Source organism: Mesoplodon bidens (assembly GCF_964165515.1).
Source record: "Mesoplodon bidens genome assembly, chromosome: X".
Classification (NCBI taxonomy): domain Eukaryota; kingdom Metazoa; phylum Chordata; class Mammalia; order Artiodactyla; family Ziphiidae; genus Mesoplodon; species Mesoplodon bidens.
Window position 1 is genome coordinate 142,804,891 of NC_138163.1, and position 8,880 is coordinate 142,813,770.

The 8,880-nt window shown below is 62.7% G+C and overlaps 1 long non-coding RNA gene across 1 annotated transcript; it reads left to right on the plus strand.

The window, feature by feature from the left end:
* Positions 1–5,612: 5,612 nt before the first annotated feature.
* LOC308609608 lies at positions 5,613–8,461 on the plus strand. The gene is made up of 3 exons (XR_014014317.1): positions 5,613–5,832; positions 6,020–6,122; positions 6,514–8,461. It is a non-coding gene; the product is annotated as an uncharacterized lncRNA (long non-coding RNA).
* The last annotated feature ends 419 nt before the right edge of the window (positions 8,462–8,880 follow it).

An 8,880-nucleotide genomic window follows, 5' to 3' on the forward strand; every position in this document is an offset into this window, starting at 1 on the left:
CCTGGGGCGTGCGGGTGTTCGACCGATTCACGGTGGTTCTTAATATTTTCCGCTGCAGCGCCCGCACCGAGGAGGCCCGGCTGCAGGTGGCACTGGCCGAGCTCCCCCTGCTCAGGTACCTGCAGAGCCTGGGCTCGGGGCAGACGGAACCCTCCTTGGACCCCTTCTTGCTTTCCCTACCTGGAGTGTTGCCAGGGTGGTGAGGGTGGAATGTGGCCAGTGGGGACGTGGCCAAGCGGCACACCTACCAGGGCACGCGGCCCACAAGGAGCGCCACCCAGCAAGGGACCCTGCGTCCCCGCCCGTGAAGGCCCACGCGGCGGGGAGGTCCCGAGCGAGCCTGTTCTTCCTGTCTAGATGCCCACTCCCCACCCAGGGCTCTGTGCCAGCCTCCCACGGGCACGTGCCCCCGTCTCCTGCGCCGACCCATTTCCACGCCAGGTCCTGCCTGAAAAACCACGTTGCCCACCTGGGCGGCCGAGGGCGGGACTCCCGCAACGTCACGGGGTCAGGTACAGTGTCTGACGTCTTGTCACCGGGAGCTCAGAAGGGCGGGTGTCGTGGCCACCACCCCTACAAAGGGGACGACGTCCCTCAGAGGTCCTGCTGGGGCCTCGTCCGTGGTCACAGTCAAAGGAGGGTGTCAAGGTGTTTCCCTGGTGCGGCCGTAACGAAGGACCACGAACCGGTGCCTTAAAACCACAGACATTGATCCTCCGTGAGTCCCGCAGAGCAGATCAAGGAGTTACAGGGGCTGGTTCCTTCTGGAGGCTCCAGGGGAGGGTCCTTCCCGCCCCTTCCAGCTTCTGGGGGCTCCGGGCGTCCCTGGGCTCGTGGCCGCGTCCCTCCCGTCTCTGCCTCTATCTTCACGTGGCTTCTCCTCTGTGTCTCTCCTCTTCTGTCTCTTAGAAGGACCCTGTCATTGGACGTAGGGCCACCCTCCTCCAGGAGGACCTCATCTCAGACCCTTCCCTGCATCACACCTGCAGAGACCCTGTTTCTTAATAAGGCCCCATTTGTAGGTCCTGGGGGTCAGGGTGTGGACACATCTTTGGGGCACCACTCAGCCCGCTGTGGGTATCATGGGGGCCCTTCTGAGGCTCTCCCCTTGGCCTCTTCCTCCTGGGTAAAGGGGAGCCCAGGTGACCTCAGAGGGCAGAAGTGCCAGGCCGCCTCGCGCTGGGCAGAGCTGTCTCAGGACAGAAGGTGTGGGGGCCAAGTGTACAGGGGAGCAGGCTGGGATGGGGAGGGGGGTCCCTGCAGCCCCAAGAGGGAGCCTGTCCACGTCCCCCGCAGGCACCCCCGTGTCTCTTGCGCCTTTCGTGTCTGCCCACTGACATCTTGCCATCTTGCATGTTTCTAGGAGAGTCTTTCCTGCAGGGGCAGCAGCGCCTCCTGAAAGATAAGGAAGCGAAGATTCGGAAGGCCCTGGACAGACTCCGCCGGAAGAGGCTTCTCCTGGGCCCGCAGCGGAGGCGGCGGGAGATCCCTGTGGTCTCCGTGGTGGGCTACACAAACTGCGGTGAGGAGTGGGCCCGCCGGGGCTGGGCGGGGTGCGCTAGGAGAACCCGCTTGCCGACCCGGCGAGACTGGGTGCTCGCGGAGGGCTATAGCCCCCGGTGAGGAGGATGGGACTCGGGCCCCATCCCTGGGCGTCTCGGGGGCGACGCGGCCCCCGTGTGACTGCTGTGCGCTGACGTCCCTCTCAGTGGATGTCCTCCAGACTCTGAGAACGACGAAGTGGGGACAGTTGTAAGTCCGTTGACAGTGGGCAGGATCTTCCAGGGATCAGAGTGAGAGCCGGATTGTGTGGTAAGCGTGTGTTTAGCTTTGTAAGAAACTGCCAGACCATCCTCCAACGTGGCCGTACCATCTTGCGTCCCTCCCAGCGATGCGTGGGGGGGGGGTGCTGCACATGCTTGTCGGCATTTCGTGTTGTCAGGATTGTGGATTCCGGCTGTTCTGATAGGTGTGTGGTGGTGCCTCATTGCTGTTTTAGTTTGCATTTCCCTGATGACAGAGGACGTGGAGCATCTTGTCACACGCTCATTTGCCATCAGTATATCTTTTTGGTGAGGTGTCTGTTACGGCCTCTGGCCCACGTTGTAGTAGGTTGTTTCCTTATTGCTGAACTTTAAGAATTGTTTTTATATTTTGGATACCAGTGCTTATGGATGCGTGTTTTGCACGTATTTTCTCCCAGGTCTGTGGCTTAACTTCTCAGTCCGCTGATGACGTCTTTGCAGAGCAGGCGTGTTTAATTTTCCGTGTTGTCATATGCTCAGACTCCGGGATCCTTTCTCTGCCGAGTCCAGTCTACCAGCAGGCCCATGAGAGGCGCTCGTCATTTCTGCCAGAGCGCTTGTGATCTCTAGCAGGTCTTTTTGGTTCTTTCTCGGGATTTCCACCTCTGCTTGCCTTGCCCATCCGTCCTTGCATGCTGTCTACTAAATCCATCAGGGCCCTTGGCACGTTCATCATAGTTGTTGTAAATTCCTGGTCCAGTAATTCCAGCATCCCTGGCACGTCTGGTTCTCACGCTTGCTGTGTCTCTTCGGGTTGCCTTTTGGTGCGCCTGGTAATTTTTTCTCGATAGCTGGACGTGATGCACGAGGTGAAAGGAACTGCTGTAAGTGGACCTTTGTGGGGAGGGGCTGATGTGTGGGGGAGGGGAAGCCTGCTGTGGTCCTGGGATCAGGGTTCAGTGCCTTACGGTGCCTGTGCCCCTGGGCTGTCACCTGCACAAGTGCTTCTCCGTTTCCATCCCCACCGAATCCTAACCCTGGCCTTCGGGGTGGGGTTGCGGGGTGCCAGACCCCCAAGCGAGCAGCTGTGCAGCGCAGCAGGAGGGAGGCCGCTGGCCCCCGCGCAGGCTCTCACCACGGAGCTGGGGCCGCGGCACCTGGGATCGGGAGAGACAGCACCTGCAGGGATTACTGCTGGGTCAGACCTGCAGCTGAAGGACGGAGGTCAGGCGTGACCAAGCACCTGCTGACCTGAGCGACCAGCAGCTGGAGGAGGTGGGACGAGCTGGCGGGCCCATGGGGAGTCACACCCAAGAAGACTCCGCCTCCCCTTGGCCTAGAGAATGGGGGACCCCGCCCCCTATGTCCCAGAGGATGGGGAGACCCCACCCCCCATGTCCCAGAAGATGGGGACCCCCGCACAGCCCAGAGAATGGGGGGACCCTGCTCTGTGGCCTCAGGCCCTGCCCGGCCCCTACTCCCGAGCCTCTGGCCTGTGTCCTGGCTGTGCCCTGAGGAGGGTCAGGTGACCCCAGAGACGGCAGCACCCAGGTGTCCGGGGAGTGGGGACAGACAGCGAAGCAGGGGCGCCACAGAGGGGCCGCGGCTCTGAGACTCTGTGCGAGGGTGGCCTCCCAGGGGGCGGGGGCGTGGGGACGGGATGGGGGGCTGGCCTCCCGTGGGGCTTGGGGCGCACGCTGGATGGCTGGTCGGTGGTGGACACGATGGTGGTGCCCACCAAAACGCCAGACCGGAAGCTCATCTTCGGCAGAGGGACCTTGGAGCGCCTGACAGGTGAGTCCAGCACACGTGTCCCCATCACCCTCCCAGAAACAGAGCAAGCATGGCCGTCCCTCTGGGCCTCACAGGAACTTGGATGAGACGGCAAAAGCCACCACGCCCGCGTGAGAATTCAAACGAGGCCCCAGGACACAGGCGGGACCTGTGAGAGTCGGGCGCACGCCAGCCCCGCGCCCCAGCCCAGCCCAGCCCACGCCCCGCCAGTGCCCGGCGGAGGGGGTCCTGCGTGTGACCCCTGCCTTCCATGGACCCCGACGTCCCCGCCCCAAACCCATGTCTAGCTCACAGCTCAGAGCCGGAGACGTGCCAAGGGGGGCGCTCACCGCCCATCTGTTGTCTAACGGGCACTCAGTCCCCGTGGGGTCACGGGACCCCCATGTGTGTGAGATCTACTCCCCTGACGAGGGACCCGGTCCGGTCCTCCCCGACCCACACTTGACAAATACTGTGCTCAGAGGCTCGGGGTGTCCGGCGAACACGGCCAAAGTGCAGGGTCCCCAGACAGACATCGTGGGCATGCAGGCCTCTGAGAGGCCAACCTCTTTTCCTAGAGAAAATCAGAGGGTCCCCGGAAATCACCGCCGTCTTCCTGAATGCGGAGAGGATGGCTGCAGCCACCAAGGTACCTCAGAAGCTCGCTGTTTCCCGCCCACGGCGGCTGAGGGAGTGGGTCAGTGTCCCCGTGAGGACACAGGTCTCCACGGGCCTGGGGTCACCACAGGTCCCCTCCCTCGCACTCCATCTTCTAGAAAGAAGTGGAAGCCGCCTGGGGCGTGCGGGTGTTCGACCGATTCACGGTGGTTCTTAATATTTTCCGCTGCAGCGCCCGCACCGAGGAGGCCCGGCTGCAGGTGGCACTGGCCGAGCTCCCCCTGCTCAGGTACCTGCAGAGCCTGGGCTCGGGGCAGACGGAACCCTCCTTGGACCCCTTCTTGCTTTCCCTACCTGGAGTGTTGCCAGGGTGGTGAGGGTGGAATGTGGCCAGTGGGGACGTGGCCAAGCGGCACACCTACCAGGGCACGCGGCCCACAAGGAGCGCCACCCAGCAAGGGACCCTGCGTCCCCGCCCGTGAAGGCCCACGCGGCGGGGAGGTCCCGAGCGAGCCTGTTCTTCCTGTCTAGATGCCCACTCCCCACCCAGGGCTCTGTGCCAGCCTCCCACGGGCACGTGCCCCCGTCTCCTGCGCCGACCCATTTCCACGCCAGGTCCTGCCTGAAAAACCACGTTGCCCACCTGGGCGGCCGAGGGCGGGACTCCCGCAACGTCACGGGGTCAGGTACAGTGTCTGACGTCTTGTCACCGGGAGCTCAGAAGGGCGGGTGTCGTGGCCACCACCCCTACAAAGGGGACGACGTCCCTCAGAGGTCCTGCTGGGGCCTCGTCCGTGGTCACAGTCAAAGGAGGGTGTCAAGGTGTTTCCCTGGTGCGGCCGTAACGAAGGACCACGAACCGGTGCCTTAAAACCACAGACATTGATCCTCCGTGAGTCCCGCAGAGCAGATCAAGGAGTTACAGGGGCTGGTTCCTTCTGGAGGCTCCAGGGGAGGGTCCTTCCCGCCCCTTCCAGCTTCTGGGGGCTCCGGGCGTCCCTGGGCTCGTGGCCGCGTCCCTCCCGTCTCTGCCTCTATCTTCACGTGGCTTCTCCTCTGTGTCTCTCCTCTTCTGTCTCTTAGAAGGACCCTGTCATTGGACGTAGGGCCACCCTCCTCCAGGAGGACCTCATCTCAGACCCTTCCCTGCATCACACCTGCAGAGACCCTGTTTCTTAATAAGGCCCCATTTGTAGGTCCTGGGGGTCAGGGTGTGGACACATCTTTGGGGCACCACTCAGCCCGCTGTGGGTATCATGGGGGCCCTTCTGAGGCTCTCCCCTTGGCCTCTTCCTCCTGGGTAAAGGGGAGCCCAGGTGACCTCAGAGGGCAGAAGTGCCAGGCCGCCTCGCGCTGGGCAGAGCTGTCTCAGGACAGAAGGTGTGGGGGCCAAGTGTACAGGGGAGCAGGCTGGGATGGGGAGGGGGGTCCCTGCAGCCCCAAGAGGGAGCCTGTCCACGTCCCCCGCAGGCACCCCCGTGTCTCTTGCGCCTTTCGTGTCTGCCCACTGACATCTTGCCATCTTGCATGTTTCTAGGAGAGTCTTTCCTGCAGGGGCAGCAGCGCCTCCTGAAAGATAAGGAAGCGAAGATTCGGAAGGCCCTGGACAGACTCCGCCGGAAGAGGCTTCTCCTGGGCCCGCAGCGGAGGCGGCGGGAGATCCCTGTGGTCTCCGTGGTGGGCTACACAAACTGCGGTGAGGAGTGGGCCCGCCGGGGCTGGGCGGGGTGCGCTAGGAGAACCCGCTTGCCGACCCGGCGAGACTGGGTGCTCGCGGAGGGCTATAGCCCCCGGTGAGGAGGATGGGACTCGGGCCCCATCCCTGGGCGTCTCGGGGGCGACGCGGCCCCCGTGTGACTGCTGTGCGCTGACGTCCCTCTCAGTGGATGTCCTCCAGACTCTGAGAACGACGAAGTGGGGACAGTTGTAAGTCCGTTGACAGTGGGCAGGATCTTCCAGGGATCAGAGTGAGAGCCGGATTGTGTGGTAAGCGTGTGTTTAGCTTTGTAAGAAACTGCCAGACCATCCTCCAACGTGGCCGTACCATCTTGCGTCCCTCCCAGCGATGCGTGGGGGGGGGGTGCTGCACATGCTTGTCGGCATTTCGTGTTGTCAGGATTGTGGATTCCGGCTGTTCTGATAGGTGTGTGGTGGTGCCTCATTGCTGTTTTAGTTTGCATTTCCCTGATGACAGAGGACGTGGAGCATCTTGTCACACGCTCATTTGCCATCAGTATATCTTTTTGGTGAGGTGTCTGTTACGGCCTCTGGCCCACGTTGTAGTAGGTTGTTTCCTTATTGCTGAACTTTAAGAATTGTTTTTATATTTTGGATACCAGTGCTTATGGATGCGTGTTTTGTACGTATTTTCTCCTAGGTCTGTGGCTTAACTTCTCAGTCCGCTGATGACGTCTTTGCAGAGCAGGCGTGTTTAATTTTCCGTGTTGTCATATGCTCAGACTCCGGGATCCTTTCTCTGCCGAGTCCAGTCTACCAGCAGGCCCATGAGAGGCGCTCGTCATTTCTGCCAGAGCGCTTGTGATCTCTAGCAGGTCTTTTTGGTTCTTTCTCGGGATTTCCACCTCTGCTTGCCTTGCCCATCCGTCCTTGCATGCTGTCTACTAAATCCATCAGGGCCCTTGGCACGTTCATCATAGTTGTTGTAAATTCCTGGTCCAGTAATTCCAGCATCCCTGGCACGTCTGGTTCTCACGCTTGCTGTGTCTCTTCGGGTTGCCTTTTGGTGCGCCTGGTAATTTTTTCTCGATAGCTGGACGTGATGCACGAGGTGAAAGGAACTGCTGTAAGTGGACCTTTGTGGGGAGGGGCTGATGTGTGGGGGAGGGGAAGCCTGCTGTGGTCCTGGGATCAGGGTTCAGTGCCTTACGGTGCCTGTGCCCCTGGGCTGTCACCTGCACAAGTGCTTCTCCGTTTCCATCCCCACCGAATCCTAACCCTGGCCTTCGGGGTGGGGTTGCGGGGTGCCAGACCCCCAAGCGAGCAGCTGTGCAGCGCAGCAGGAGGGAGGCCGCTGGCCCCCGCGCAGGCTCTCACCACGGAGCTGGGGCCGCGGCACCTGGGATCGGGAGAGACAGCACCTGCAGGGATTACTGCTGGGTCAGACCTGCAGCTGAAGGACGGAGGTCAGGCGTGACCAAGCACCTGCTGACCTGAGCGACCAGCAGCTGGAGGAGGTGGGACGAGCTGGCGGGCCCATGGGGAGTCACACCCAAGAAGACTCCGCCTCCCCTTGGCCTAGAGAATGGGGGACCCCGCCCCCTATGTCCCAGAGGATGGGGAGACCCCACCCCCCATGTCCCAGAAGATGGGGACCCCCGCACAGCCCAGAGAATGGGGGGACCCTGCTCTGTGGCCTCAGGCCCTGCCCGGCCCCTACTCCCGAGCCTCTGGCCTGTGTCCTGGCTGTGCCCTGAGGAGGGTCAGGTGACCCCAGAGACGGCAGCACCCAGGTGTCCGGGGAGTGGGGACAGACAGCGAAGCAGGGGCGCCACAGAGGGGCCGCGGCTCTGAGACTCTGTGCGAGGGTGGCCTCCCAGGGGGCGGGGGCGTGGGGACGGGATGGGGGGCTGGCCTCCCGTGGGGCTTGGGGCGCACGCTGGATGGCTGGTCGGTGGTGGACACGATGGTGGTGCCCACCAAAACGCCAGACCGGAAGCTCATCTTCGGCAGAGGGACCTTGGAGCGCCTGACAGGTGAGTCCAGCACACGTGTCCCCATCACCCTCCCAGAAACAGAGCAAGCATGGCCGTCCCTCTGGGCCTCACAGGAACTTGGATGAGACGGCAAAAGCCACCACGCCCGCGTGAGAATTCAAACGAGGCCCCAGGACACAGGCGGGACCTGTGAGAGTCGGGCGCACGCCAGCCCCGCGCCCCAGCCCAGCCCAGCCCACGCCCCGCCAGTGCCCGGCGGAGGGGGTCCTGCGTGTGACCCCTGCCTTCCATGGACCCCGACGTCCCCGCCCCAAACCCATGTCTAGCTCACAGCTCAGAGCCGGAGACGTGCCAAGGGGGGCGCTCACCGCCCATCTGTTGTCTAACGGGCACTCAGTCCCCGTGGGGTCACGGGACCCCCATGTGTGTGAGATCTACTCCCCTGACGAGGGACCCGGTCCGGTCCTCCCCGACCCACACTTGACAAATACTGTGCTCAGAGGCTCGGGGTGTCCGGCGAACACGGCCAAAGTGCAGGGTCCCCAGACAGACATCGTGGGCATGCAGGCCTCTGAGAGGCCAACCTCTTTTCCTAGAGAAAATCAGAGGGTCCCCGGAAATCACCGCCGTCTTCCTGAATGCGGAGAGGATGGCTGCAGCCACCAAGGTACCTCAGAAGCTCGCTGTTTCCCGCCCACGGCGGCTGAGGGAGTGGGTCAGTGTCCCCGTGAGGACACAGGTCTCCACGGGCCTGGGGTCACCACAGGTCCCCTCCCTCGCACTCCATCTTCTAGAAAGAAGTGGAAGCCGCCTGGGGCGTGCGGGTGTTCGACCGATTCACGGTGGTTCTTAATATTTTCCGCTGCAGCGCCCGCACCGAGGAGGCCCGGCTGCAGGTGGCACTGGCCGAGCTCCCCCTGCTCAGGTACCTGCAGAGCCTGGGCTCGGGGCAGACGGAACCCTCCTTGGACCCCTTCTTGCTTTCCCTACCTGGAGTGTTGCCAGGGTGGTGAGGGTGGAATGTGGCCAGTGGGGACGTGGCCAAGCGGCACACCTACCAGGGCACGCGG